Below are 23,809 nucleotides of genomic sequence, written 5' to 3'. Positions count from 1 at the left end.
TCAAGAGAATATAAATTCCTTAAGGATAAGGATTATTTCATTTTTTATCTTTTTATTTGTTGATGTCATTCAATTATTTCAGTGCAGTCGACTCTTCAGGAGTCAACTGAGTTTTTCTTGGCAAAGATACAGGAGTTGTTTGCCATTTTCTTCTCCAGCTCATCTTATAGAAAACTAAGGAAAACAGGATTGAATGATTTTCCCAGAGTCACACAGCTATTAAGTGTCTGAGTCCAATTTGCACTCAGATTGATGTGTCTTTCTGACATCAAGTCTGGGACTGTATCTACTGTATTACCTAGCTACTCCTTATCTTTTTATATCCAGCACCTAATATAGCACCTGGCAATCATAGATGTTAAGGAACATTCCTTGAATAAATTGAAATGAACCACAATCTTGAATGCCTGAACTAGGGTGGTATCTGTTTTGAAAGAAGGGAACACAATCATTTTATTGTAATTTTACAAAACTTCTCACCAGAAATCAGCATTGGTTAACATATCTGAATTTTCCTCATTTTTAGAGATAAAAAGTCAAGCTCTTAGAGATTACTGACACCCTTTAAAGTTTGTCATGTCTCTAGGTACTTAGTTCTATATTTTACTGTCTAGAAGCAATTGTGTCTTAAACTGGCAGACAGAGAGGAGATTCCTTGACAGATATGAATGCTTCCAGCTTGATTTCACTTTGGGCTGGGAGTGAACACATTGATAGACACCTGGGGAAGTCATAATGCAGACACACTCTTGATATGCTTCCACTAAGGTATTTAATAAATGATCAGATTTACTGTGTGATACAAGATGGCAGAATCCATGCCCATAAGAGAAACTTTAATTGATGAGCATAAAAATCAATAGGGATCATAGCAGCAGAAGAAAATGTGGGAAGTAGGCAGGGGAAAATTACCAGACTTACATTATGGTTGTCCCAGTAAAGTATGATTATAACCAGTATGAGTTGTAGGTGTTTGAAGACCAGAAAGCACCTTAATGATGGGGCAACAAATTATACCACATTCATCAGAAAATTCTTTCCTGAAAACTGAAACCAACAGTAAGACTTTTGATATGTACCACTGCCCTCAGGAATAAGGTCTCCCCTATTTTTAGGTCACCCAATGCTGACCTCTTTAGATTGCTGAAATTTGCCCAAACTACCTTTCTGCTTGTCTAATTTTATTCATCTTAAAAAAATTACATAAGGTACTTAAGGTACATAAGGAAAGTCAAATTATTTTGCTGTAGAGCTACCTCACTGTTCCCCATGAAAACAGAAAGCAGGAATGGCCCAGACAAAAGGCAAAATACTGGAAATCTCTCCAAAGCTTGGCTATGTTAGCCAAGACTTTCAAACCTTTCCCTAGCAAATCTTTTGCAAAAGATACTAGCATAGAAAAAGGCCTCATTTTAGGTTTCACATTGGATTAGGAAAAGTGTTGGGGTCTTGAATAAAAGCAAAAGCTTGTCTTAAAAACAATTGTAACTGAAAATGAAGGCGAAATGAGTAGCAGTTCCACTCAGTAATACAGGTAGGATAGAGGAAGCAAAGGTAGCAGATCCATAAAGAGGAATTCTGTCCATCTTCTGTTGACATGGAGTCAGTAGATGATGTGTATTACTAGATCTTTCTTTCTTTTCTTTTTTCTTTTTCATTTTTTTTTGGCAATTGGGGTTAAGTGACTTGCTCAAAGATACACAGCTAATAAATGGTAACTGTCTCAGGCCATTTTTGAACTCAGGTCTTCCTGACTCCAGGGATGGTACACTATTCACTTGACCATCTAGCTTCCTTCCAAATGTGTGTAGTCATTTTCAAAATCTAATTGCTAAGTCTATTTATTATTAATTGATTTTCAATTCTCTGGCTAAAATCTATGCTCTACAAAGTATATAACCATTTGCCCTTGTACCTTTCCGTGTGTGTGTGTGTGTGTGTGTGTGTGTGTGTGCTCACACACCACCAAACCTCATTCCTAATAACAAAGCCAGGAAAATCTACTTGTTGAATAATATCCAAAAAGAATGATATGTTATTGCAGATAGCTTGCTACATTTAGAAACATCTCAGTTCATTTCCCACTTCTGATACTTTGTAGCTATGTAACTTTGAGTGAGTCAAGGCTCAGTTTCTTTATGTGTAAAATATAAATAATAATATCTACAAATATTCTACAGATATTAATCTGTAGAACATATCTTCGCCAACCTGTTGTGGGTTTGAAGAAAGATAATAAATTGAATATAAAAGCCTTCTTACTATGTGCCAGGCATCACACTAAGTTCTGAAGACACAAATAAAAAAGTAAAACAAATCTTGTTCTCAAGAAGTTCACATTCTTATTAGGAGAGCAAAGCAAATAGGAGGGTTTGTTTAGAAGGTGTATTGGAAAGATTTGGTGTTTCTAAAAGTATAATTAGTTCAGATAATGCCCAGAGATGTGGAGGTAATAATGGGTAGGCATATTGGCAAGGTCTACCAAAAGAACGAGATTAGATGACAACTTTTCATTCAAATAATATGAGAGACTATTTCCCCACAAGTAGAGAATGGACGGGAGAGTTGGAGTACTGAAAAAAACTGAATGAATGTAGGAAAGTCAACATCCATTCAGGAAGAGATTTCAACACCTGGTGGCTCTTAGGGAATGAAAAATAGAGCAGGAAAAGAAAGAATCTCCTTTCCACTTGTTCCTGCCTGAGAACCCTTTGGTATCTAAGCAGTTTGGGGCTCACTGGGGAAAAGGATATACATGGTACTTACATATACAATATATGTAAAATACTGAATATTTTTAAGCATTTTATAAATATTTGCTTTTATCTTCACCTCTTAGTATTAATATATTTTCATTTGTCCTTGTTTGAAGAAATAATAACACAGATGAAAAAAAGAAAATTGCATCCATATTCCAAGTCTCTAGGAGACCAGTAGTTGCTACCCCTTTCCCATACCCCTCAATCCAAATCCATGCTTTTGAATAAAATCTATGACTTACTTGGAGAAGAGAAGATGTCTTTCCACTAATTTCACTAAAGAGAAGAAAAGAAAAATGGACAAAGATAATTCACAAAGCTGGGATGGGATGTGGATGATCAATCAAATACCTAATATATGCAAGGGACTGAAATTAATACAAACATGTTGATCCAGAAACAAGTGTGTATTGAGATCTTCAGACTATCAATGAATTCTTGTTATACTTTCAACCCAATTCAATTTTTCTATATTATTTTAATATGCTCATCCTGGAAAATTTCCCTTCTACTGATACCCTTCTTATTTATTTATTTCAGCTTATATTCATTCCTTATGCTCTGGTTTCAGCTCCAGGTCTTTCCATTGCTATGGTGCTTCTTCTCTTGAGTTCCTTTTGTGTGATGACTTGAAGCCATCCCCTCAACCAAAGTTTTGATTCTTCCATGATTAATTCAAACACTAGTTATTATAATACCTATTAAAATTTCATTAATAAGAATCTCTTTTCTTTCTCTCTCATATTCCCTCCTCTCCAGCAAAGGAAAAGAAAAAAAAACCCTTGTAACAAATGTATATAATTAATAAAAATATTTCCTAATTGGCTATTGTCTATGCCTCCTAAAATATATGTCTCAATATGTACCCTGAGAGTTCTCACTTTTCTGATAGGAGATAGAGGATTCAGGGTTAAGTTTTTCCAATGTACTAGCCATAACAACAAATACAAATATGATGCACTTCTCTGATTTCAAAATCTGGATGAAGCCAAATTCAATATCATAGAGTTTCTGCCTTGTTTCTGGTATTTATTTCAGCTTCCAGCCCCTAGAAACTAACTGAATCCTTATAACAACTATCCTTCAAAGTCTAGTTCCACTGTCACAACATGCATACAATTTTCTCAAGTATTCACTATAAGAAGTGATGCTACCCATGTAATTCAAAGAGTTCTATTTGTACTTCTTATACAAAGTAGAAAGTAGTTGTATGTTTGTGTGTGCTGGAAGGGAGATTAAAGGATGAGTTTCCTACCCAGCCCTCCTGATCACAGAAGGTAAAGGGCAGATAATAGAGATAATGAGGTATTAATCTAGCAAAATTAAAAATCATATCTATAACGTGTTACTCCTTTATAAAACATAATGAAGTTTTTCTGATGGAATTGAAAAGGTATCATGTCTTTGACTAGTAAAAGACCAGCATATCCTGAGGAGCCTTTAAAATAACTAGGCATTAAGACATTCAATATAATAAGCATTCTGGGTAGTATAACCCTTTCACTTTTACCTAAGGTAAAGGTACCTTTCATAGTGTTTCCCTTCACCGAATCCACTGGACATGTAATTCTTTGGCAAAGCTAGCAGAAATCACAGACCCAAAGAATGGCAGAAAGCAGCTGCAGGGAGAGAAACCCCTGAGAATAAGTAAAAGAAGCCACCATGTGTGTGTTCCGGGGAGACATCAAGGTAGTTCAAGAGATAGAGCATTGGACTTGCATTCAGGAAGACTCCTCCTACTGAGTTCAAGTCTGGCCTCAAACATTTATTAGCTATATGACACTAGGCAAGTCACTTAACTCTTTTTGCCTCATTTTCTTTTATCCATAAAATAAGCTAGAGAAGAAAATAGCAAGCCACTCCATTATCTTTGCCAAGAAAACCCTAGATAGGTTCACAAATTTGGACATGACTGAAATGACAACAACATGAGACTTCCAGTGGTGGAGCTAAGATAAGAAAGTGAATCCAGGAAACTGCTTGAACTCTCCTAGTTTCCCTTGAAAAACCACATGAAACCAAGCCTCTGAAAAGAGTCTGATGGAATGAAACCACTCTCCAATTAAAGATAGATTAGAAGGACTTCAAGAAAAGTCATTCTCACTGGGGTGAAAGGAATGTTTAGTACAATTCAGACAGAGTCTAGAAAAGCCAATGAGAAAGTCTTCAACATAGCAGATCACCAACTAAGACCTGTGGCCTTGGCTCAGTAGTACAACAGACTAATGGGGTAGTCCCTAGTACCATCTCAGAAGGCAAATTCTGGGAAACCATGCTATTTCCTGGAAAGAACAGGTAAAGTTACACACTGTTGGAGTAAAACACCAAACACTAGGGGCCCCTGTGTTCAAAGCCAAGGCTCAGAGCCTCATAGGAAGTTTGGGACAGCATCTCCTTTACCCCCCAAAACAGAGTTTGACCTTAAAAGTCACAAAAGAGGAAATAACAAATAAGAAAAGGAAAGCAAATGAGCAAGAAACAGAAAAGAACCTTGACCATAGAAAATTACTATGGTGATAGGGAAAGTCAAAACACCAACTAAGGTGAGGACAAAATATCATAGAGAGGGGACTTCCGGCCAAGATGGCCATGTGGAGGCAGACAGCTGCGTGAGCTCCGCATTTTCTCTCAGGACTTACTTCATGACAAGCCTAAGAATTAATGCTTGACTGGAAAAGAAACCCACAAATAATCACCAACAGAAGACATCCTTGAAATTCGCCAGAGAAGGTCTGTGTTTGCTTGGGAGAGGGGACGAACAGACTGGGCGCAGACTGAGGGCAGGCAGCGAGAGTGAGACTAGCAGCTCACACAGCTCAGACTGGAGGAGGGAGGGGTACAATCTCTGCTGTTTCTGTGAAAAGATTTTTACCCCAATGCGGAAATCTGTCTTGGCAGCAAGCCAGGAGCAGCAGAGAAGGTGTAATCACCAGAGGTAAAGAATAAAATCCCAGAAAGCTAGCGTCTCTTGGGACCCGGCCACCCCCACCCCCACCCAGAGTGACTCAGTGCCTTCTCAGAGTCTCAGAGCCCAGATGCAGCACAGCCATTGCTGTCTTGTTAGTGCCTCGCTATTGCCTCTCTCAGTCTATAGAGGAAGCTCGTTAACACCATCCAGCCCTATCTTCCCCCAAAACGGACCAATTGTTTTTCTTGTCAATTTGTTTTCTTCTATTCCCGCTCTGACAAAATGAACAAAAAATTTAAAAGGGCTCTAACTATTGACAGCTTCCTTATGGAGAGAGAGCAGACTTCAAATACTGAGGAGACTAAAAACAGACTGTCTCCAAAGGAATCCCTTAAGGGGGATATGATCTGCTCCTCAATACAACAGAATCTCATAGAGGAAATCAAAAAGACTCTCACAAGAGAGCTAGAAGAGAAATGGGAAAAGGAAAGGGAAGCTTGGCAAGAGAGCCTGGAGAAGTCATTCCATGCATTTAAAGACAGAGTAGATAAAGAAAACAAATCATTAAGAAATAAAATTAGTGAATTAGAAAAGGTAAACAACTCCAAGGAAAACAGGATTAGTGAGCTGGAAAAAGAAAACAGCTCTCTAAAAAATAAAGTGGATAAAATGGAAAAAAATTCCATAGAAGATAAAAACACAATTGGACAATTACAAAAAGATATAAAAAAAGTGAGTGAAGAAAACATATCATTGAAAATTAGATCCGAACAAGTAGAAATGAATGACTCAAGGAGAAACCAAGAAGTAGTCAAGCAAAACCAGAAAAATGAAACAATTGCAAAGAATGTCAAGTGTCTTACTGGAAAGACAACAGACCTGGAAAACAGATTCAGGAGAGACAATTTGAGAATAATCAGACTCCCTGAAAAATGTGAGGAAAAAAAGAGCCTGGACACTATTTTCCAGGAAATTATCAAAGAGAACTGCCCAGACATTTTGGAAACAGAGGGTAAAATAGACATTGAAAAAATTCATTGATCACCTACTGAAAGGGGCCCTAAAATCAAAAAGCCAAGAAATATACTGGCCAAATTCAAGAATCATCAGACGAAGGAAAAAATACTGGAAGCTGCTAGAAAAAAGCAATTCAGATATGGAGGAGCCACAATAAGGATAACCCAGGATCTAGCAGCGTCCACATTAAAAGAACAAAGGGCCTGGAATATGATATTCCAAAAGGCTAAGGAACTTGGTATGCAGCCAAGAATAACTTACCCAGCAAAAATGAGCATCGTTTTCCAGGGAAGAAGATGGACATTTAACGAAATAAATGAATTCCATCTATTCTTGATGAAAAAAACAGGTCTACACAAAATGTTTGATCTTCAAATACAGAACTCAAGAGATTTCTAAAAAGGTAAAAAGAAATCTTGAGAACTATATTTCTGCCATAAAGATATGTAAAGAGCACATGTATAATTTGTCCTAGAAACTAGAGGTGGAAAGGAAATTATATCATAAAAAAGGGTAAAGTGGTGGTACTACATCTCATGAAGAGGCAAAGGTAACCTATTATATCTGAGAGAAAGAAAGGAGGGAGATGAACATAGCGTGTATCAATAGACATATTCGATTTATGGTAAAACTTCTTCCACTTCATTGAAAAGTGAGAGGGAAGAAGTAAGCTAAGGGGAAGGGAATACAGAAATTGTGAGGAAAAGAGGTAAAATAGGGGAAGGAACTTTAAGGTGGGGGCGGGATACTAAAAAGGGAGGGCTGTGAAAAGCAAATGGTGTTCATAAGTTTAATACTGGGGAGGGGAGTAAGAAGGAAGAAAAGGAGAAAAGCATAAGCAGAGGTTAACAAGATGGCAAGCAATATAGAATTAGTCATTCTAACTATAAATGTGAATGGGGTAAACTCCCTCATAAAGAGGAAGCAGTTAGCAGACTGGATTAAAAGCCAGAATCCTACTATATGTTGTTTACAGGAAACACACCTGAAACAGGGTGTTATGTTCAAAATAAAAATAAAAGGATGGAGCAGAATCTACTATGCTTCAGGTGAAGCCAAAAAAGCAGGGGTAGCCATCCTCATCTCAGATCAAGCAAAAACAAAAATTGATCTAATTAAAAGAGATAAGGAAGGGCATTATATCCTGCTAAAGGGTAGCATAGATAATGAAGCAGTATCAATATTAAACATATATGCACCAAATGGTACAGCATCTAAATTCTTAAAAGAGAAATTAAGAGAGTTGCAAAAAGAAATAGACAGCAAAACTATAATAGTGGGAGATCTCAACCTTGCACTCTCATAATTGGATAAATCAAACCACAAAATAAATAAGAAAGAAGTCAAAGAAGTAAATAGAATACTAGAAAAGTTTTATATGATAGATCTTTGGAGAAAGCTAAATGGAGACAGAAAGGAGTACACTTTCTTCTCAGCAGTTCATGGAACCTATACAAAATTGATGATATACTAGGACATAAAAACCTCAAAATCAAATGCAGTAAGGCAGAAATAGTAAATGCATCCTTTTCAGACCACAATGCAATTAAAATTACATTTAATAAAAAGCCAGGGGAAAATAGACCAAAAATAATTGGAAAATAAATAATCTTATACTAAAGAATGATTGGGTAAAACAGCAAATCATATACATAATTAACAACTTCACCCAAGAAAATGAAAATAATGAGACATCATACCAAAATGTGTGGGATACAGCCAAAGCAGTAATAAGGGGAAGTTTTATATCTCTACAGGCCTACTTGCATAAAATAGAGAAAGAGAGGGCCAGCGAATTGGACTTACAACTAAAATTACTAGAAAAGGAACAAATTAAAAACCCCCAGACAAACACAAAACTTGAAATACAAAAAATAAAAGGTGAGATTAATAAAATTGAAAGTAAAAAAAAAAATCTATTGAATTAATTAATAAAACTGAGTTGGTTCTATGAAAAAACCAACAAAATAGACAAACCCTTAGTAAATCTGATTTAAAAAAGGAAAGAGAAAAAGCAAATTGTTAGTCGTGAAAATGAAAAGGGAGAACTCACCACTAATGAAGAGGAAATTAGAACAATAGTTAGGAGCTACTTTGCTCAACTTCATGCCAATAAATTCAATAACTTAAATGAAATGGAAGAATACCTTCAAAACTATAGCTTGCCTAAATTAACAGATGAAGAAGTAAATAGTCTAAATAGTCCCATTTCAGAAAAAGAAATAGAACAAGCTATTAACCAACTCCCTAAGAAAAAATCCCCAGGACCAGATGGATTTACCAGATGGAATTCTACTAAACATTTAAAGAACAACTAACTCCAATGCTATATAAACTATTTGAAAAAATAGGGATTGAAGGAGTCCTACCAAATTCCTTTTATGACATAGACATGGTACTGATATCTAAATCAGGTAGAGTGAAAACTGAGAAAGAAAACTATAGACCAATCTCCTTAATGAATATTGATGCTAAAATCTTAAATAAGATATTAGCAAAAAGACTTCAGAAAATCATCCCCAGGATAATACACTATGACCAAGTGGGATTTATACCAGGAATGCAGGGCTGGTTTAATATTAGGAAAACTATTAGTATAATTGACCATATTAATAATCAAATTAACAAAAAACCATATGATCATCTCAATAGATGCAGAAAAAGCATTTGATAAAATCCAACATCCATTCCTATTAAAAACGCTTGAGAGTATAGGAATAAATGGACTATTCCTTAAAATAATAAGGAGCATATATTTAAAACTGTCAGTAAACATCATATGTAATGGCGATAAACTGGAACCTTTCCCTGTAAGGTCAGGAGTGAAACAAGGTTGCCCACTGTCACCATTACTATTCAATATAGTACTAGAAACACTAGCCTCGGCAATAAAAGCTGAGAAAGAGATTCAAGGAATTAGAGTAGGAATGAGGAAATCATACTATCACTCTTTGCAGATGACATGATGGTATACTTAGAGAACCCCAAAGACTCTGCTAAAAAGCTATTAGAAATAATTCAGAACGTTAGCAAAGTTGCAGGATACAAAATAAATCCACATAAATCCTCAGCATTTTTATACATTACCAACACAATCCAACAGCAAGAGATACAAAGAGAAATTCCATTCAAAACAACGGTCGATAGTATAAAATATTTGGGAATATATCTACCAAAGGAAAGTCAGGAATTATATGAGCAAAATTACAAAACACTTGCCACAAAAATAAAGTCAGATTTAAATAACTGGAAAAACATTGAGTGCTCTTGGATAGGCCGAGCGAATATAATTGAGATGACAATACTCCCTAAACTAATCTATTTATTTAGTGTTATACCAATCAGACTCCCAAGAAACTATTTTAATGACCTAGAAAAAATAGCAATAAAATTCATATGGAAGAACAAAAGGTCAAGAATTTCAAGGGAAGTAATGAAAAAAAAAATCAAATGAAGGTGTCTAGCTGTGCCTGATCTAGAACTATATTATAAAGCAACAGTCACCAAAACCATTTGGTATTGGTTAAGAAATAGACTAGTTGATCAGTGGAATAGTTTAGGTTCACAGGGCAAGATAGTGAATAAAAATAGCAATCTAGTGTTTGACAAACCCAAAGATCACAACTTTTGGGATAAGAATTCATTATTTGACAAAAACTGCTGGGAAAACTGGAAATTAGTATGGCAGAAACTAGGCATGGACCAACATTTAACATCACATACTAAGATAAGATCAAAATGGGTCCAAGATTTAGGCATAAAGAACGAGATCATAAATAAATTAGAGGAACATAGGATAGTCTACCTCTCAGACTTGTGGAGGAAGAAGGAATTTGTGACCAAAGGAGCACTAGAGATCATTATTGATCACAAAATAGAAATTTTTGATTACATCAAATTAAAAAGTTTCTGCCCAAACAAAACTAATGCAAACAAGATTAGAAGGGAAGTAACAAATTGGGAAAATATTTTTACAGTTAAAGGTTCTGATAAAAGTCTCATCTCCAAAATATACAGAGAATTGATTTTAATTTATAAGAAATCAAGCCATTCTCTAATTGAAAAATGGTCAAAGCATATGAACAGACAATTTTCATATGATGAAATTAAAACTATTTCCACTCATGTGAGTGTTCCAAATCACTACTGATCAGAGAAATGCAAATTAAGACAACTCTGAGATACCACTACACACCTGTCAGATTGGCTAAGATGATAGGAACAAATAATGATGAATGTTGGAGGGGCTGTGGGAAAACTGGGACACTGATGCATTGTTGGTGGAGTTGTGAAAGAATCCAACCATTCTGGAGAGCAATCTGGAATTATGCCCAAAAAGTTATCAAAATGTGCATGCCCTTTGACCCAGCAGTGCTACTACTGGGCTTATATCCCAAGGAAATACTAAAGAAGGGAAAGGGACCTGTATGTGCCAAAATGTTTGTGGCAGCACTTTTTGTAGTGGCTAGAAACTGGAAAATGAACAGATGTCCATCAATTGGAGAATGGTTGGGGAAATTATGGTATATGAATGTTATGGAATATTATTGTTCTATAAGAAATGACCAACAGGAGGAATACAGAGAGGCTTGGAGAGACTTACATCAACTGATGCTGAGTAAAACGAGCAGAACTAGGAGATCATTATACACTTCAACAATGATACTGTATGAGGATGTATTCTAATGGAAGTGGATATCTTCAACATAGAGAAGAGCTAATCCAATTCCAATTGAGCAATGATGGACAGAATCAGCTATACCCAGAAAAGGAACAATGGGAAATGAGTGTAAGCTGTGAGCATTTTTTTTGTTTTGTTTTGTTTTTCTTCCCAGATTATTTTTACCTTCCAAATACAATTCTTCCTTTGCAACAACAACAACAACAAAATTCGGTTCTGTACATATATATTGTACCATGCATATACTATAAGGTATTTAATATGTATGGGAATGCCTGCCATCTAGGGGAGGAGGTGGAGAGAAGGAAGGGATAAATTTAGCACAGAAGGGAGTACAAGGGATAATGTTGTAAAAAAAATTACCTATGCATAGGTACTGTCAAAATATGTTATAATTATAAAATTAATTTTAAAAATGTCACAGAGAATATCTTAAAGACTGATATGAATTGGTCAAAGATCCAAAGAGGCTTCTTAGAAGTATTCAAAAAAGATGTTCAAAAACAAATAAGAGAGGTAGAAGAAAAAAAATGACGAAAAGAAATGAGAAATATTTAAAAGACAGTCAACAATTTCAAAAAGGAAGGCAATTCCCTAAAAAAGTACAATTGGTGAAAGGCCAAAAAGAAAAAAAAAAAAACCTCCTCTAGTGTTTTTAATAAGAATGTGTGTTGGATTTCTGCATGTATTGAGATAATCATATATGATTTTTGTTAGTTTGGTTATTGATGTAGTCAATTATGCTAATTTTAAAATATTCTTTTCCTTATATTGAACAATTCTCTGCATTCCTGGTATGAATCCTACTTGGTCATGGAGTATTATCCTGGGGATAACTTGCTTTAAAATTTTTTTGCATCAATATTCATTAGGGAAATTGGTGTATAATTTTCTTTCTCTGTTTTGACCCTAGTTGGTATCAGTATTAGCACCATATCTGTGTCATAAAAGGAATTTCTTAAGACTCCTTCTTTCCCTATTTTTTCAAATCATTTGCATAGTATTGGAATTAATCGTTCTTTAAATGTTTTGTAGAATTCGCATGTAAATCCATCCAACTCCAGAGATTTTTTCTTTGAGAGTTGATTAATAGCTTGTTCTATTTCTTTTTCTAAAGTGGGTCTATTTAAGTAATTTATTTCCTCTTCTGTTAATCTGGAAAATCTACATTTTTGTAAGTATTTCTTCCTTTCACTTATATTACATATAGTTGAATAAAATAATTCCTAATTATTGCTCTAATTTCTTCTTCATTGAAGAAGTTCTACCTTTTCATTTTTGATATTAGTAATTTGTTTTTCTTCTTTCTTTTCCTAATCAAATTAAATAAATATTTATCTATTTTGTTGGGTTTTTTTCATAAAACCAACTATCATAATTCTTATGAATTCAATAGTTTTCTTGCTTTCATTTTATTAATCTCCCCTTTTATTTTCAGAATTTCAAATTTGGTTTTTAATTGGGTGTTTTTAATTTGTACTTTTTTCCTTCTTTTTCAGGGGTTAACCCAATTCATTTCTCGATTTTATGCAAGTAAGCATCTAGAAATATAAAACTTCCCCTAAGAATTGCTTTGGCTGCATCCCATAAATTTTGGTATGTTGTCCCATTATTATCATTCTCTTAGGTGAAATTATCAATTGTGTTTATGATTCATTGTTTCACCCACTCATTCATTAGGATTAGATTACTTAGTTTCCAGTTATTTTTTGGTCTATTTCCCCCTGGTCTTTTATTGCATGTAATTTTTATTGCACCATGATCTCCCCAAAAATGTATTTATTATTTCTGCCTTTGATTTTGAAGTTTTTATGCCCTATTACTTGGTCAACTTTTGTTCCATGTACTGCTAAGAAAAATATATATATATTCCCTTCTGTCTCCATTCAATTTTCTCCAAAGGTCTATCATACCTAACTTTTCTAGAATTCTATTTACTTCCTTAATTTCTTTCATATTTATTTTGTCGTTCACTTTATCTAGTTCTGAGAGAACAAGGTTGAAAGTCACACTAGTATAGTTTTGCTGTCTAATTCTTCTTGGAACTTTTCCTCTAGAATTTGGATGCTGTACCACTTGGTACATATATATTTAGTATTGATATTATTTCCTAATCTATGATACCTTTTAGTAGGATCTAGTTTCCTTTCTTATCTCTTTTAATTAGAATTATTTTTGTTTTTGCTTGATCTGAAATCAGGATTACTACCCCTGCTTTTTTTTTTTTTTTTTTTTTTTTTTTTTTTTTTTTTTACTTCTGCTGAAACATTATAGATTCTGCTCCAATCTTTTATGATTGCTCTGAATGTATCACTCTGCTTTAAATGTGTTTCTTGTAAACAACAAGTAGGATTCTGGTTTTTAATCCAGTCTGCTATCTGCTTCCATATTATGGGACAGTTCATGTCATTCACATTCACAGTTAAAATCACTAACTCTGTATTTCCTGCTATCTTGTTTTTCCCCATAATACTTTTCTCCTCCCCTTTTCCCTTTCCCTCCTCTCCAGTATTTTGCTCCAACCACCCCCTCCCTCAAACAGCCATCCCTTTTATATCCCCTTCCCCTTTCTTATCCTTTTCTCCCTCTACTTCTATTCTTCCTTGTACTCATTTTCCCCTTTCATTTTCCCTTTCCCATCCTACTTCCCTATAGGGTGAGACAAGCTTCTTTGTGAAGTTAAATGTGTCTGTCATTCTCTCTTTGAGCCAACTCTATTAAGATTCACAAAATGCTCATCTCCCTCCCTTTTTTACCTCAGTTTTAATAGGTCTTTTTTGCTTCATCATGAGATGTAATTTGCCCCAATTTAAGTTCATCTTTCTCTTCTTTCAGAAGAATCACCTTTCCTTCTCTAGTTTCTTTTTTATATCATCACAATAGAATCAAATTATATCTGCACCCTCTAAGTATCCCATAACAGAGATACATGTCTCAAGATTTAAACATATCATGTTCCCATATAGGATAAGCTTTTTAACTTTTAAAAGACAGTTATTTGTTTTCTTTTTATGCTTTTATGCTTCTCTTGAATTCTGCATTTGAAGATCAAATTTTGTATTCAGCTCTGGTCTTTTCATCAGAAATAAATGAAATTCATGTTTCATTGAATGTACATCTTTTTTCCCTGAAAGGTAAAACTCAGTTTTGCTGGATAGTTGATTTTAGGCTGCAATCCAAGTTCCTTTGCCTTTTGGAATATCACATTCTACGTCCTTCCATCCTTTAAAGTGTAAGCTGCTAGGTCTTCGGTAAACTTGATTGTGGTTCCTCTATATTTGAATTGTTTCCTTCTGGCTACTTGCAATCTTTTCTCCTTGATTTGATAATTTTGAAATTTAACTACATATTTTTTGTAGTTTTCATTTTAGGAGGTGATCAGTGAATTCTTTCAGTGGCTATTTTATCCTTTGGTTCTAGGACATCAGGGAAGTTTCCTTAATGATTTCCTGAAAGATGATGTCTATGTTGGGAAAACTGGAAATTAGTATGGCAGAAATTAGATATGGATCCACACTTAACACCATATACCAAGATAAGATAAAAATGGGTCCATGATTTAGGCATAAAGAATGAGATAATAAATAGATTAGAGGAACAGAGAATAGTCTACCTCTCAGACCTGTGGAGGAGGAAGGAATTTATGACCAGGAGGAGAACTAAAGATCATTATTGATAACAAAATAGAAGATTTTGATTACATCAAACTAAAAAGTTTCTGTACAAAACAATACTAATGCAAACAAGATTAGAAGGGAAGTAACAAATTGGGAAAATATTTTTAAAGTTAAAGGTTCTGACAAAGGTCTCATTTCCAAAATATATAGAGAACTGACCCTAATTTATAAGAAATCAAACCATTCTCCAATTGATAAATGGTCAAAGGATATGAACAGACAATTATCAGATGATGAAATTGAAATTATATCCACATCATATGAAAGAGTGTTCCAAATCACTACTGATCAGAGAAATGCAAATTAAGACAACTCTGAGATACCACTACACACCTGTCAGATTGGCTAAGATGATAGGAACAAATAATGATGAATGTTGGAGGGGCTGTGGGAAAACTGGGACACTGATGCATTGTTGGTGGAGTTGTGAAAGAATCCAACCATTCTGGAGAGCAATCTGGAATTATGCCCAAAAAGTTATCAAAATGTGCATGCCCTTTGACCCAGCAGTGCTACTACTGGGCTTATATCCCAAGGAAATACTAAAGAAGGGAAAGGGACCTGTATGTGCCAAAATGTTTGTGGCAGCACTTTTTGTAGTGGCTAGAAACTGGAAGTTGAATGGATGTCCATCAATTGGAGAATGGTTGGGTAAATTGTGGTATATGAAGGTTATGGAATATTATTGCTCTGTAAGAAATGACCAGCAGGAGGAATACAGAGAGGCTTGGAGAGACTTAAATCAACTGTTGCTGAGTGAAATGAGCAGAACCAGAAGATCACTATACACTTCAACCACAATACTGTATGAGGATGTATTCTGATGGAACATAAAGAAGATCCAACTCACTTCCAGTTGATCAATGATGGACAGAAACAACTACATCCAGAGAAGGAACACTGGGAAGTGGAATGTAAATTGTTAGCACTACTGTCTATCTACCCAGGTTACTTATACCTTCGGAATCTAATACTTAATGTGCAACAAGAAAGTGGTATTTACACACATATATTGTATCTAGATTATATTGTAACATATGTAAAATGTATGGGATTGCCTGTCATCAAGGGGAGGGAGTAGAGGGAGGGAGGGCATAACTTGGAAAAATGAATACAAGGGATAATATTATAAAAAATTACTCATGCATATATACTGTGAAAAAAATTATAAATAAAAAAAAAGAAAGATGATGTCTAGGCTTTTTTTTTTCATCATGGTTTTCAAGAAGTCCAATGATTCTTAGGTTGTCTGTCCTATATCTATTTTCAAGGTCAGTTGTTTTTACAATAAGGCATTTTCCATTTTCTTCTATTTTTTTTCATGTTTTGATTTTATTTGACTCATTCTTGAAGTCTCGTTAATTTCCATTTGTTCAATTCTAATTTTTAGTGAATTTTTTCTTCACTTAGCTTTTTTATTTTCTTTTTGCATTTGGCCAATTGAACTTTTAAATGAGGTGTTTTGTTCATTGCATTTTTTCCATTTCACAAATTCTGTTTTCAATTAATTGATTTCTTTTTCATATCTATTTTGTAAGGAGTAATATGCTTTTTTTCTATTTCATCAAAACTATTTTGTAAGGAGTTTATGCTTTTTCCATTTCATCAAATTTATTTTTAAAGAAGTTTTTTTTTTCCTTTTCCAAACTCTCTTGCCAAGTTCTCATTTTCCTTCTCCATTTTTCTTCTAACTCTCTTATTAAGATCTTTTTGAATTCTTCCAAGAAAGCCTTGTGAAATGGGGAATAACTCATATTACCCTTTGGAGCTTCATCTGGAGATGATTTTCCTCTAGGATCTTCAGGGTTTGAGATCTGTACTTCCCTTTCTCTATAAAAGTTATCTATGGCCAGAGTTCTTTTTGCTTTTTTGCTCATCTTATTTTTTTAAAGGTTGATGTCTGCTCTTAAGGCAAAGGAGTAACAGCCAGTTTAGGTTGACCTGGGGCCAGTCCTGCTAACTAACTTATGGTGGTAGGTAGGCCTGGTCAGGTCCCATGTTTTTCTGGGATTCAGAGACTCACCATTTGTCTTTTGTTTTTGCTTTGGATGTCTCATAGCTAATTGCTGATCCAGTGATAAGCACTGATAATCTGCTGGTCAGAACAGAGTAGCCCAAGAGCCTCCCAATAGATTCCCCAGTGCAGGACACTGCAGAGCTCTTTCTCCCTGACCCCAGATCCTTGCACTGTATCTGTACTCAGCAGCCTCTCTCACTGACTTATTGAAACAGACCTTTTCTGAAGTTCTTCCAAAGTATCTTCTTCTGGAAATTTGTTACACTCCAAATATTTATGAGTTCTGTCAGTCCAAAACCAGTTCAGAGGCTTGATCTGTTATTGATCAGAGGGACTCTAGGAGGAGCTTAGATAAAAACATGTCCACTTTCTGACATATTGGCTCTGTCCTTGAAAGCAATACCTTCAAAGGTAAAATTAATAATGGAAAAAGAGATACAAAATCTAACTGAAGAAAATCACACATAAAACACTACAATGGAGCAAATGGAAGCTAATGACTCTAAGGGACATCAAGAATCAGTAGAATAAAAAAGAATGAAAAAAGGGAAGAAAATATAAAGTACCTCGGGAAAACAACTGATCCAGCAAAGAGAACTTAAAATTTATTAGTTTATTTGAAGGCTGTGATCCAAAAGAAGAGCCTGGATAGCATTCATCAAGAGATCATCAAGGAAAACTGTACTGATATACTTGAAAAAGGTAGGAAATAGTCATTGCAAGAACCTGCCAATCACCTCTGGAAAGAGATCTCACAAAGAAGACCCCAAGCAAGACTGCAAAATTCCAGAACTATAATCTCAAAATGGATGAATATTTACAAAAATATAAATTGTCCAGATTAACAAAATCAATAGAAATCATATAATAATCTCAATAGACGCAGAAAAAGTTTTTGCTAGAATGTACATTCATTGCTATTGAAAACAGCAAGAGATAATAAGAAAAATTCCATTTAAAATAACTGTGAACAAAATAAAATATGTGGGTATGTACCTGCCAAGACAAACTCAGAAACTATATGAACACAATTATAAAACACTTCTTATCCGCAAATAGTCAAATCTAAACTGTAGAGGGCAGGAACTCTGAAAAGGCATATTTGAATCTAGGTCAGCATGGTGCTTTTAGTTAAGCACCTACTCAATGTGAGATAATGGTTCTTTAGTGTGTGTGTGTGTGTGTGTGTGTGTATATATATATATATATATATATACACACACATATATATACACATATATATACACACACACACATACACACGCACACACACATACACACTTAGTACTTAGCATAGTGATGTAATGCTTTTCTAGTTCACATATAATCAGTATGATGTACTGATGTCATTGTAATAGGGTATTTAAGGGTTGAGAAGGACTGGAAATGAGACATTCCATTTTTGACCATCCTCAGGGTGTCTCTCCTGCTTCTGCACTAAGCTCAAGACTGGGCCAGAATAAAGACTCTAGACTCTATTCCTGACCATTCTTGTAGTGTCTATCCTGTTAAGACCAAGGCCTATCTGAAGGACCTCCAGAAAGCTAGCCCGAACATTAACTAAACAATTACAAAAATATCAATTGTTTATGGGTAAGGCTGTGATAATATAATAAAAATGACAATACTGCCTAAATTGGTCTACTTGTTCAATGCTGTACCAATCAAACTGTCAAAAAATTATTTTATGCAACTAGAAAAAATAATAACAAAATTCATCTGGAAGATCCAAAGGTCAAGAAAATCAAGGGAATTAATGAAAAAATGCAAATAATAGTGGCTAATCAAGTATTTTATAATCTAGTATTTTATAAAACCCCAAATGTGTCAAACGTATAAAAATTCAAGCCACTCCTCAACTGATAAATGGTCAATGAATATGGATAAACAATATTCAGAGGATGAAATTAAAGCTATCTATATAGTAATATGAAAGAATGCTCTAAATTGCTGTTGATTAGAGATCTGCAGATTAAAATAACTTTGAGATACCACCTCATACCTCTCAGGCTAGATGACAAGAAAAGAATGATAAACATTGGAGATGATGTGGGAAAACTTATGCAGTGTTGGTGGAATTATGAAATGATCCAGCCATTTTGGAGAGCAATCTGGAACTGTGCCCAAAGAGTTATAAAACTGTGCATATCCTGACCCAGCAGTGCCATTATTTGATCTGTATCTCAAGCATATAATATAGGAGGGAAAAGGACCTACATTGGAAAATGTTTGTAGCAGCTCTTTTTGTAATGGCAAAGAATTAGAAAATGAATCAATTGGTGAATGGTTGAATCAGTTGTGGTATATGAAGAGAATTGAATATGTTCTATAAAAATGATGAACAAGCTGATTTTTAGAAAGACCTGAAAAGATTTATATAAATAAAACCAGCAGAATCAGGAAACCATTTTAATAGCAAGGAAGTGGTGTGGATCAACTATGAAAGATTTGGTCCTTCTCAGTGTTTCAGTGATCCAAGAAAATCCCAATAAACTTTGGATAGAAAATGCCATCTTCCACAGAGAATAGTCTACCTCTCAGACTTGTGGAGGAGGAAGGAATTTATGACCAGAGGAGAACTAGAGATTGTAGCGTGCTCTCTTGGCAGTTACAATTACTAGTCTGTCCTAGACCCACCAGAGTACCTTTGACCACTGTCCTTTGCAGTGTGAGCTCTACCCGGCTCGCCTCCTCTGAGGCCTTCAAAGGTCTCTGGCCACAATCTCTTGAATCTATAGCTTAATAACTGGTAGCGCACTCAAGAACAACCACGTGTAATCTTAAAAGCCTTTATTATACCTACTCACATAATGCCCTAACTGATGCCCTGACTTGTTGGTTCCCGAGTGAACACCTGGTCAGAAGACCCATGTATTCACTACCAAAACCCTTACCTCTTTTGGCTATCCATCTTGGCTTGGCCACCCAGGCTAGGAAGCCAAGGTGAAGAAGGCCAGGTTAAAGAGGGCGATTGCTGCCTGCAGTGGGCTTACATAGGGCCTGTGAGGTCACACACACAGCCAATCAGCGAGAGAGTCACCCATTACGAAGCTATCTCAATATGGCCAGGATCCCGCCCAAGGGCAGTCCTAATATCCACAGAAATTACTTCCAGGCCTCAATCTTCCGATGTGCTGTGGCGCCCATTTAAAGGGCCCTTACAAGAGATCATTATTGATCACAAAATAGAAGATTTTGATTACATCAAACTAAAAAGTTTCTGTACAAACAATACTAATGCAAACAAGATTTGAAGGGAAATAACAAATTGGGAAAATATTTTTACAGTTAAAGGTTCTGATAAAGGTCTCATTTCCAAAATATATAGAGAACTGACCCTAATTTATAAGAAATCAAACCATTCTCCAATTGATAAATGGTCAAAGGATATGAACAGACAATTATCAGATGATGAAATTGAAATCATATCCACTCATATGAAAGTGTTCCAAATCACTACTGATCAGAGAAATGCAAATTAAGACAACTCTGAGATACCACTACACACCTGTCAGATTGGCTAAGATGACAGGAAAAAATAATGATGAATGTTGGAGGGGATGTGGGAAAACTGGGACACTAATACATTGTTGGTGGAGTTGTGAAAGAATCCAACCATTCTGGAGAGCAATTTGGAACTATGCCCAAAATGTTATCAAACTGTGCATACCCTTTGATCCAGCATTGCTGCTTTTGAGCTTATATCCCAAAGAAATGCTAAAGAGGGGAAAGGGACCTGTATGTGCCAAAATGCTTGTGGCAGCTCTTTTTTTTGTAGCTAGAAACTGGAAGATGAATGGATGTCCATCAATTGGAGAATGGTTGGGTAAATTATGGTATATGAAGGTTATGGAATATTACTGTTCTGTAAGAAATGACCAGCAGGACAAATACAGAGAGATTTGGAAAGACTTACATTAACTGATGCTGAGTGAAATGAATAGAACCAGAAGATCACTGTACACTTCAATGCTGTATGAAGATGTATTCTGATGGAAGTGGATATCTTCAACATAAAGAAGATCCAACTCACTTCCAGTTGATCAATGATGGACAGAAATAACTACATCCAGAGAAGGAACACTGGGAAGTGAATGTAAATTGTTAGCACTACTGTCTATCTACCCAGGTTACTTATACCTTCGGAATCTAATACTTAATATGCAACAAGAAAATGGTATTTACACACATATATTGTATCTAGATTATATTGTAACACATGTAAAATGTATAGGATTCCATGTTTTCTAGGGGAGGGAGTAGAAGGAGGGAGGGGATAATTTGGAAAAATGATTACAAGGGATAATGTTATAAAAATTACTTATGTATATATACTGTCAAAAAATTTTATAATAAAGTGACTTTGTTTTCAATAAAAAAAAGAAAATGCCATCTTCATTCTGAAAAAGAACTATAGAGATTTAATGTAAATTAGCACATGCTATGTTCACTTCTTTTTCCTGTTTTTCCCTCTCCCATGGTTTTTCCCTTTTGTTATGATTTTTCTCTCCCATCATATTTATAAAGAAATGTGTATCAAAAATAAATTAATACATTTTGAGAGAGAGAGAAAGAATATTAGTCCTTAGACTCTGAAACCTAGTTGAGAAAGCCATTCAGCTGAGATGCCATATCCATGAGAGATCAGCATAAGGACAACAACAGAAAAGTGCTTCAGAAGATGTTGTAAGCAGAGATGTGAGTTGTCTCAAATACATGCCTTGCCAATGTGTACTTCACTAATAAGGTGCTTTAAATTTATACTTGTCAACTATGAACTTGGTTGGAGGGAGGCTTGTGAGGATCCCAGCCTACAAGTGTGAACCTTTTGGAAGAAATGCTGTAAGTGTACGATATATTTATTTGCCTAAGTTCAATTTGCTCTACTATAATTTCTTTCAAGGAAAGGACCATATCTTGTTTATATTTTTATTCCCAATCCCATTACTAAGTACAGTGCTTTGTATTCAATAAGTATCCAATAACCGTTTTGTCAGTTAAATGTAAGTCCCTATTGAGTAGTCCTAATCATATTTGCTAATAACTTTATTAGATTTGAATAATGCTTTTCAACTTTTCCCATTCATTTCAACATCTATTTCACCTTTGATCCTCCTAACAATCTTTTGGGGTCTACATTTGAGAGATAGTGACACTAGAGGCCATGAAGATACTAGACCTAGTTCCACTCTATCAAATAGACTATGTAATAGCACATACCTACAAGTACAACTGCAGTTGTCAGAAATTTTTCTCTGTTATATGTGATAAAAGATTTAAATTACATGGACACTTGAACAACTGGAAAAATTTCTTGTCAATAATGTGCATCTGTTCAAATCAAATTGTCTGCTCCATCTGCTCTGTGACCTGCTTCACACCAAACAAGACCACATGTTCCAAATATTTTGGGAGAAAAGTACATTTAAGAATTTATCATAATCTTAGAGTAATATATATAGGTCACATTTGAGTATTATAGACTGAGATTTGAAAAGTTCAGGCTTGAAAAAATTGGGACATTAATACATTGTTGGTAGAACTATGGATTGACCTAACTATTCAGAGAGAAATCTAGAATTATGTAGTTATAAAACTGTGTATACTCTTTCACTCAGATACTATTAGGTCTGTTTCCCAAGGTGATCAGGAAAAAAAGAAAAAGAATTTGTAATGTTCTAACATTTATAACAGCTTTCTTTAAGGTTGGCAAAGAACTAGAAATTGAGTAGATATCCATTAATTCGGGGATGGCTAAACAATTTTTAGTATATTATTTTGATGGAATACTGTAAAAATGATCTGGTTGATTTTAGAAAAAAATATGGAAATGAAATAATGAAAAGTGAAATGAGCAAAACTAAGAGAACATTGTGTACAGTAATAACAATGTTGTTCAGAGAATAATTGTAAACTGAATTATTCTATTATGAATATTCAAACTCTAAAGGACTTAAGGAGAAAAAGAATTGATGACTAGTAGTATATAAAATAAGATTTTACACATATTTATAAATCTATATCAAATAGTAGTCTTAACTAGTGCAGGGTGAATAAAGAGATGAGAAGACAGTTGAGAAATTAAAATGTGATAAAATACATTTTTTCAAGTGATTTGAAAAGTTCTTTATATATAGTATCTCAATTGAGAATTACAACTACCCTGTGAATTAGGTGGTATTATTTTTTGAGGAAAATTCTAATGTTAAGTGATTTGCCCAGATTCACACAAATAGATAGTGACTGAAGTGAGTTCAAGTCAAAGCTTTTTGACTTAGTTTTCCACCAGATCTAGCTGTGCCATTGTGCCTTACTGGATCCATAATGCTTTGCTGAGAGAAGAAATGGGAGTAAAGCTAAGAATACATCAAACTTAGTGGATTTGTGGAAATGTGGCTATTTATTAAGTTTATTAAGTGCCTGTTCACTATTTAACTATGAGCTAATAATCTCAATAATACATATAACCACATTAATACCTCATATTTGGGACTTCAAAAATGTTTTTTTATTGTTATAACCATACTTCCTCGAGTAATATCCTCACTTTATGGATAAAGTAACTAAGAATACAAACAGTTATCTGACTTAACAAAAACTCATACTCTCAGTCCTTGTAATTACTGAAACCTATCCAGTCAGTTTTCAACAAAATATCTTAATTTAATTGCTGAAACCATGACTTAGTTGATTGCACATCTAAGGCTGTTTGACTCAGTAATCTTCATTTGGAAAGTAATTAAGAATTTA

Source organism: Sminthopsis crassicaudata, chromosome 1 (assembly GCF_048593235.1).
Source record: "Sminthopsis crassicaudata isolate SCR6 chromosome 1, ASM4859323v1, whole genome shotgun sequence".
Classification (NCBI taxonomy): Eukaryota; Metazoa; Chordata; class Mammalia; order Dasyuromorphia; family Dasyuridae; genus Sminthopsis; species Sminthopsis crassicaudata.
The sequence above is the reverse complement of the archived record's forward strand: the minus strand, read 5'-3'. Positions refer to the sequence as shown.